Here is a 6,774-nt window from a genome sequence, read left to right as displayed (position 1 = left end):
ACACCACAGTTCAAAAGCACCAATTCTTCAGCGCTCAGCTTTCTTCACAGTCCAACTTTCACATCCATACATAACCACTGGAAAAACCATAGCCTTGACTACACGGACCTTTGTTGGCAAAGTAATGTCTCTGCTTTTCAATATGCTATCTAGGTTTGTCATAACTTTCTTTCCAAGGAGTAAGTGTCTTTTAATTTCATGGCTGCAGTCACCATCTGCAGTGATTTTGGAGCCCAGAAAAATAAAGTCTGACACTGTTTCCACTGTTTCCCCATCTATTTCACATGAAGTGATGGGACCAGATGCCATGATCTTCATTTTCTGAATGTTGAGCTTTAAGCCACCTTTTTCACTCTCCTCTTTCACTTTCATCAAGAGACTTTTTAGTTCCTCTTCACTTTCTGCCATGACGGTGGTGTCATCTGCATATCTGAGGTTATTGATGTTTCTCCCAGCAATCTTGATTCCAGCTTGTGCTTCTTCCAGTCCAGCATTTCTCATGATGTACTCTGCATATAATTTAATAAGCAGGGTGACAATATACAGCCTTGACGAACTCCTTTTCCTATTTGGAACCAGTCTGTTGTTCCATGTCCAGTTCTAACTGTTGCTTCCTGACCTGCATACAGATTTCTCAAGAGGCAGGTCAGGTGGTCTGGTAGTCCCATCTCTTGAAGAATTTTCCACAGTTTATTGTGATCCACACAGTCAAAGGCTTTGGCATAGTCAATACAGCACAAATAGATGCTTTTCTGGAACTCTCTTGCTTTTTCCATGATCCAGCGGATATTGGCAATTTGATCTCTGGTTCCTCTGCCTTTTCTAAAACCAGATGGAACATCTGGAAGTTCACGGTTCATGTATTGCTGAAGCCTGGCTTGGAGAATTTTGAGCATTACTTTGCTAGCATATGAGATGAGTGCAATTCTGCAGTAGTTTGAGCATTCTTTGGCATTGCCTTTCTTTGGGGTTGAAATGAAAACTAACCTTTTCCAGTCCTGTGGCCACTGCTGAGTTTTCCAAATTTGCTGGCATATTGAGTGCAGCACTTTCACAGCATCATCTTTCAGGATTTGGAATAGCTCAACTGGAATTCCATCACCTCCACTAGCTTTGTTCGTAGTGATGCTTTCGAAGGCCCACTTGACTTCACATTCCAAGATGTCTGCCTCTAGGTGAGTGATCATACCATCGTGATTATCTGGGTCATGAAGATCTTTTTTGTACAGTTCTTCTGTGTATTCTTGCCACCTCTTCTTAATATCTTCTGCTTCTGTTAGGTCTATACCATTTCTGTCCTTTATCGTGCCCATCTTTGCATGAAATGTTCCCTTGGTATTTCTAATTTTCTTGAGGAGATCTCTAGTCTTTCCCATTCTGTTGTTTTCCTCTATTTCATTTGCATTGATCGCTGAAGAAGGCTTTCTTATCTCTCCTTGCTATTCTTTGGAACTCTGCATTCAGATGTTTATATCTTTCCTTTTCTCCTTTGCTTTTCTCTTCTCTTCTTTCCACAGCTATTTGTAAGGCCTTCCCAGAGAGCCATTAGTTCCCCAACCAGGGATTAAACTTGTGCCCCCTACAATGGAAGGCAAGGTCTTAACCACTGGACTGCCAGGGAAGTCCCTGGATTTTGTATTTTAATAAATGGCACCCCACTTACTCATTGTTCAAACCAGAAAATGCAATATTAGTCTTCAGTCTTGAGTCTCTTCCATCTCACAGTACAATCAATCACCATCTTAGTACTGCTACCTGCCCCTGTAGCCATACCTGAATCCAGGCCAACTTCCTGTCTGGATTTCAGGCTAGACTAGCTAAGCTTCTTGATAGACACCACCATGTGCATTCTTTCCTTCCTTTGATTCCTCTCCATAAAGTGACAAAAGTAATCTCAATGAAGTGCAAACTGATCTCACGATCATGCTCAGAGCCTCATTGCTTAGATCACCAAGGTGATGGGTAGCTCTCCGTTGCCTTTAAGATACAGTCAGATCTGAGGGGCAATTTAGTTATATCTGTTTGAGAAGTTACTCATGCACACGTGTTACAAACGAATCCTCCCCTGCACTGTCCTCTATTTCTTATGCTTCAGCCTCTTCGGGGCATGCATGCATGCTGCATGCTAAGTTGCTTCAGTAGTGTCTGACTCTGTAGCCCTCCAGGCTCCTCTATCCATGGAATTCTGTAGGCAGGAATACTGGAGTGGGTTGCATGCCCTTCTCCAGGGGATCTTCCCAATCCAGGGACTGAACTCAGGTCTCCTGCATTGCAGGCAGATTCTTCACCATCTAAGCCACGAGGGAAGCCCCCATGAGTCCAGGGGAATTTCAAATAGGGCAGACTTTAGCTCATGTTTAGGAAAATTCCCCACCATGCCAGCTCCACCCTTTAACCACAATAAAAGCCCCCAAACCACCCTTCAACCTTTGTTATTTCCTCATCAAACCTCTATATGAGCACTTTTCCTGCTGGGAACTTCAAAAGTTTAGTATTCTGTATTATATTCGTGGGTGGACGCATTCTGTCAAATGTGTCTGGACATCCAGATAAATTCCTAAGGGGAGTGCTCACCTTTGGGCAGACTGAACTATGTACTTTCTATCTATGCTCAGTTGCTTAGTCGTGTCCAGCCCCATTTACTGTAGCTCACCAGACTCTATCCATGGGATTTTCCAGGCAAGAATACTGGCGTGGCCTGCCATTTCATACTCCATTTTTTCTGGATACTTATCATCAATACATTCCCAAATTGCCCCACCCCCTGTTTTACTACTTCCTTCAGCATTCTTTACATTCCACTCTTGTTTTCTTGGTGCTCACTCTCCATGGCCTCTGTCCTGCTCCAGCCCAGCAGATTGGTTGATCTTTAGGCTTCCTTCAGAGCTGTGGTCTTGGATTTTCTCTTCACTATCACCCGGACTTTCTCGTGTATCAGAATTCCTTTCCCTGGATTCCATCTTCTCTTTTCTTATTTTAGTTGAATAAAGTATCTCATAGCTCCCTGAAAAATGGACTGATCAGGTAGTGTTTTTGCTCTTTCACATCAGAAAAATACATATTCTGCCCTCTCAGTTAGTTACTAATTTGCCTGGGGGACTCTACATTAGAAGTCTTTTCCTTCTACTAGTTTCTAGCTTTCAGTGTGGCTGCTGAGAATCCTAAAGCCATTCCCATACCTGACTCTTTTTAAAATCCTGTTTTTCTTGCCTGAAAGTTTTTAGAATATTCTGTGTGTCTACAGGGTTTTCAGTTTCATGATGAATGTGTCTCAGTGTAGGTTTATTTTCATCCATCTTCTTGGAAGCTCAATAGGCTCTTTCAATTTGGAAAGTCAGGTCTGTTCATTCTAAGAAATTTTCTTGAATTGGTTCTTTGATAGTTTCAGCCCCTCCATTTTGTCTGTTCTTTCTTTCTGGAACTCCTTTTATTCAGATATTGCACTTCATGGACTAGTCTCTGCCTTTTTCATCTTTTATCTCCTCTTCTCTTTTTTTTTGTTTTACTTTCTGAGGGATTTCCTCAATTTTATACTTTAAACCTTCACTAGAAAATTTCTTTTATACTATGATGCTTTTAATATCCAAGAGTTCATCTTTATCCTCTGACTGCTACTTTTAAAATCATTAATACCATCTAGCTCTTATTCAATGGCTGCAATATCATAATGTGTCAGTATCTTTGAATCTTTAAAGTTATTAATAATACGTTTTATTTTTCCCTCCTGCATCATCTTTATTTCTTCTTTGTTTCTTTTCTGTTAGTTTTGGCCACTGTCTTTCTTATTAGAATATTCTATCAACTGTCTAGAGATCCTTGGCTGTCCACCCATATCTAGAAGAGAGGCACTAGAAAGTCTGGGGCAAGTTCAATTTACACGGTTGTTGACTTGTTGACTGTGGGTTTCACTGGAGGGCAATCTATTGGACAGAAGTATGGAAAGAAAGTGAAGAAAAAAGTCTAGGTGTCTTTGAGACAGGAAGAGGGCAGGGCACGACCTTTAAAAGAATGACAAGCCCAAGGACATGACATAAAACTGATTTGAACCAACTAGGTCTAAGAGGTCAGAATCAACTTCCACCTGACCTCAACCTCAGTATATGCTCCTTGTAATACATTGCAGGTACCTCGATGGTTCCAGGAATGACCGCAGAAGGTCAGAAAGTGGGTGGTGGCTCAATTCCTGGAAAGCCCCACCTCTTTCCCCAAATAGCTGGAATACTCCTCTCACTGAATCAGTTCAGTTCAGTTTCTCAGTCCTGTCTGACTCTTTATGACCCCATGGACTGCAGCACGCCAGGCCTCCCTGTCCATCACCAACACCCAGAGCTTACTCAAACTCATGTCCATTGACTCAGTAATGCCGTCCAACCATCTCATCCTCTGTTGTCCCCTTTTCCTCCTGCCTTCGATCTTTCCCAGCATCAGGGTCTTTTCAAATGATTCAGCTCTTTGCATCAGGTAGCCAAAGTATTGGAGTTTTAGCTTCAACATTAGCCTCACTTTCATCAAGAGGCTCTTTAGTTCTTCTTCACTTTCTGCCATAAGGGTGGTATCATCTGCATATCTGAGGTTATTGATATTTCTCCTGGCAATCTTGATTCCAGCTTGTGCTTCTTCCAGCCCAGCGTTTCTCATGATGTACTCTACATATAAGTTAAATAAGCACGGTGACAATATACAGCCTTGACGTACTCCTTTTTCTATTTGGAACCAGTCTGTTGTTCCATGTCCAGTTCTAACTGTTGCTTCCTGACCTGCATATAGGTTTCTCAAGAGGCAAGTCAGGTGGTCTGGTATTCTCATCTCTTGAAGAATCTTCCACAGTTTGTGGTGTTCCACGCAGTCAAAGGCATAGTCAATAAAACAGAAATAGATGTTTTTTCTGGAACTCTCTTGCCTTTTCGATGATCCAGCAGATGTTGGCAATTTGATCTCTGGTTCCTCTACCTTTTCTAAAGCCATCTTGAACATCTGGAAGTTCATGGTTCACGCATTGTTGAAGCCTGACTTGGAGAATTTTGAACATTACTTTTGCTAGCGTGTGAGATGAGTGCAATTGTGTGGTAGTTTGAGCATCCTTTGGCATTGCCTTTCTTTGGGATTGGAATGAAAACTGACCTTTTCCAGTCCTGTGGCCACTGCTGAGTTATCCAAATTTGCTGGCATATTGAGTGCAGCACTTTCACAGCATCATCTTTTAGGATTTGAAATAGCTCAACTGGAATTCCATCACCTCCACTAGCTTTGTTCTTAGTGATGCTTCCTAAGGCCCACCTGACTTCACATTCCAGGATGTCTGGCTCTAAGTGAGTGATCACACCATCATGATTATCTGGATCGGGAAGCTCTTTTTTGTACAGTTCTTCTCTGTATTCTTGCCACCTCTTCTTAATATGTTCTGCTCTGTTAGGGTCATACCATTTCTGACCTTTATTGAGCCCATCTTTGCATGGAATGTTCCCTTTTCTTGAAGAAATCTCTAGTCTTTCCCATTCAATGGTTTTCCTCTATTTCTTTGTACTGGTCACTGAGGAAGGCTTTCTTATCTCTCCTTGCTATTCTTTGGAACTCTACATTCAAATGGGTATATCTTTCCTTTTCTCCTTTACTTTTCACTTCTCTTCTTTTCACAGCTATTTGTAAGGCCTCCCCAGACAGCCATTTTGCTTTTTTGCATTTCTTTTTCGTGGGGATGGTCTTGATCCCTGTCTCCTGTACAATTGCATGAACCTCCGTCCACAGTTCATCAGGCCCTCTAACAGATCTAGTCCCTTAAATCTATTTCTCACCTCCACTGTATAATTGTTAGGGATTTGATTTAGGTCATACCTGAATGGTCTAGTGGTTTTCCCTACTTTCTTCAATTTAAGTCTGAATTTGGCAATAAGGAGTTCATGATCTGAGCCACAGTCAGCTCTTGGTCTTGCTTTTGCTGACTGTATAGAGTTTCTCCATCTTTGGCTGCAAAGAATATAATCAATCTGATTTTGGTGTTTACCATCTGGTGATAATGTGTAGAGTCTTCTCTTGTGTTGTTGGAAGAGGGTGTTTGCTATGACCAGTGCATTCTCTTGGCAGAACTCTGTTAGCCTTTGAAGTGCCTCTCACTCATTAGCCTATGTATTACCCAATCCATAAAAACTGACAACCCTATATGCTTGAGCCTCTTTTGCCTTCTGAGATGGTCTGCAATCTGTCTATGGAGTGGTTAAGAATCTGCCTATAATGCTGGAGACCCAGGTTTGATCCCTGGGTTGGGAAGATCCCCTGGAGAAGGGAATGGCAACTCATTCCAATATTTTTGCTGGAGAATTCCCATGGACTGAGGAGCCTGGTGGGCTATAGTCTGTGGGGTTGCAAAGAGTTGGACATGACCGAGTGATTAACACTTTCACCTTCTCTCACTTTGTATGGAGTGTGCTTCCTTCCTAAATAAACCTTCTTTCTCTTTATCTGGTTCACTCTTGAATTCTTTCCTGTGTGAAGCCAAGAACCCACACTTGGTGGCTGTACCTGGGACCCAGATGTGACCATCGTCCCTGCATCTTGACCGGCAGTTATAAGCTTTCAGTAGGTTGCCTCCCAGGCTGGCCAACTGCTGGCTTAGGAATCAGCTTTCTTGGGACTGGCAAGTCAGTTACTACTCAACCATTATTTTTCCAGTTTCCAAATTTTTCTGGTGCTATTTTTCCTTTCAATATCTATCTGCTGGTGGACTTCCACTCTTAAAAAAATGCATTCTTTATCATTTTCGTGGGTTTACAGGAGGAA

Source organism: Bos mutus, chromosome 4 (genome assembly GCF_027580195.1).
Source record: "Bos mutus isolate GX-2022 chromosome 4, NWIPB_WYAK_1.1, whole genome shotgun sequence".
In the NCBI taxonomy this organism is placed as follows: Eukaryota; Metazoa; Chordata; class Mammalia; order Artiodactyla; family Bovidae; genus Bos; species Bos mutus.
This window is presented reverse-complemented; position numbering follows the sequence as displayed.